The sequence below is a fragment of the Pipistrellus kuhlii genome, unplaced genomic scaffold (genome assembly GCF_014108245.1).
Source record: "Pipistrellus kuhlii isolate mPipKuh1 unplaced genomic scaffold, mPipKuh1.p scaffold_m20_p_13, whole genome shotgun sequence".
In the NCBI taxonomy this organism is placed as follows: domain Eukaryota; kingdom Metazoa; phylum Chordata; class Mammalia; order Chiroptera; family Vespertilionidae; genus Pipistrellus; species Pipistrellus kuhlii.
The window spans coordinates 38,204,520-38,206,372 of NW_023425438.1; the positions used below are offsets into that span (position 1 = coordinate 38,204,520).

Below are 1,853 nucleotides of genomic sequence, written 5' to 3' on the forward strand. Positions count from 1 at the left end.
CTACTTCACAGGATAACTTAGGGAAAGATAATTCATTTTATAAAAGGATTCACTCTAGGATGGCTTTAGATGAAGGATCCCCCTCTAGCTTTTCAAACATGGTATGATGTGGAATCCTGATCTGGTTGTGCCCATCTCTGCAAGAATTCCCTGGAATGACTGCCTTTGATAGCAATGCTATGGTCATGTCAGACACGTGCTGAGAAATGCGTACAAGGTCCCTGGAAGCCAGTGGGAAAGTTGTTGGTGTTGTCTTTGTTGTTGTTGTTGTTGGTGGTGGTGGTGTGTGTGCATGCATGCGTGTGTGTGTGTGTGTGTGTGTGACCTTGAGAAGAATTTTTAATTTCCATAGAAAAAGGTAAAGTAGAGTTTACTTTTGTTGTTGTTGTTAATTCTCACCTTAGGACATTTTCCCATTGATTTTTAGAGAGAGTGGAAGGGAGGAGAAGAGAGAGAAACATCAATGTGAGAGTTACATCGATTGGGCGGGATCAAGCCTGCAACCGAGGTACGTGCCCTTGACTGGAATCAAACCCACGACCCTTCAATCTGAGGGCCAACACTCTATCCACTGAGCCAAACTGAGTAGGGTGAGAATTTACTTACTTTTTTTTTTTTAAATGGAACGTTTCATGAATTTGCATATTATCCTTGCGCCAGGGTTATGCTAATCTTCTCTGTATTTTAATAGTTCCGTTTTATTTTATTTTTTAGTATACGTCTTGCTGAAGCGAGCACGAGAGTTTGCTTTCTAGACAGGCACTGAACAGACGATTAGTGAATGAATTAATGAATGAGCAAATTCATTCATCAAGTGTTCATTGAGCACAGCCCTGTGCCAGGCCCTTGGGATGCTGATGCCACTACCGTGGATGAGACTGGAAGCTCTGGGTCCAGGGAGGGAGGTGGGGAAGGGAGGGCCTGTCATCGTTCTGGCAACGCTACTGCCCCTCCCCTCCTCCTCCCCACCTTGATCTTTCTGCTCTAAATATCATTGTGTTTAAATAATAGTGTATGTATTTTTAAAAAGGCTCCAAGAAGACAGCTGCCTCCGAGTATTAATCATGAAGAGGCCAGCACTCAGTCTCCATGGCGACTCCTGACAGAGAGCAGGGGAGCAGCAGTTCCACATCCCGCTTCCTGGGGCCATGGCGACGAGGGAACACAGCATCCCTCAGCCTTTCTTTCTCTCTGCCTCTCCTCTCTCCCCCCTTTCCTCTCCATTCTTCGTCTCTCCCATCCTCCCTCTCCACTCCCCCCCTCCTTTTTTTTTTTTTCTTCCTGAAGGATTTATTTAAGAGCGGGGACAGAGGCAGGATCCAGCCATCAAAGGAGCAAGGACAGGCTGCAGCAGAGATGAAATGTGCCTCCAACGGCAACCTCTGCAGCCCACGACTCCCCTCCTCAAGGCCCCTGTGCACCCCTACGCTTCACTGACCCCTGGGGCAGGGTCTGATCATCTGTCCCTGAGGAAAGGGACTCGTCTCAGGGTCCTTCCCTGCCCCCCACCCCTCCCCTGCCCATGGCCAGGCATTGGTTTATGGTTTCAGTCCTTATTGCTATTTTTAAAAAGTAATATAGGCTTATTAGAACAAGGCAAACATGTTAAAATCTATAATGCAAAAGAAAATATCTTTCCTGATTCTATACCCAGGCAATGGGTGTGAAAGCTTCTGTACCCTCGTTCCTTCTGTTTCTTCTAGTGTGGGTCATGGGGGAGGTGGAAAGAAGGAGAACAAGACGACTGAAATCCATTTAGAAAAAGTTTCTTAGGTTCTTCCGACATAGCTTCTGAGCTGTTCCCCACAGGAGAGGGGGTTATTCCTCCTCTTTTTTTCCGTCCTACCTCCCGC

The 1,853-nt window shown here is 46.8% G+C and overlaps 1 pseudogene; it reads right to left on the bottom strand.

The window, feature by feature from the left end:
• Nucleotides 1-614: 614 nt before the first annotated feature.
• Nucleotides 615-694, bottom strand: LOC118717840 (annotated as a pseudogene).
• Nucleotides 695-1,853: the final 1,159 nt, after the last annotated feature.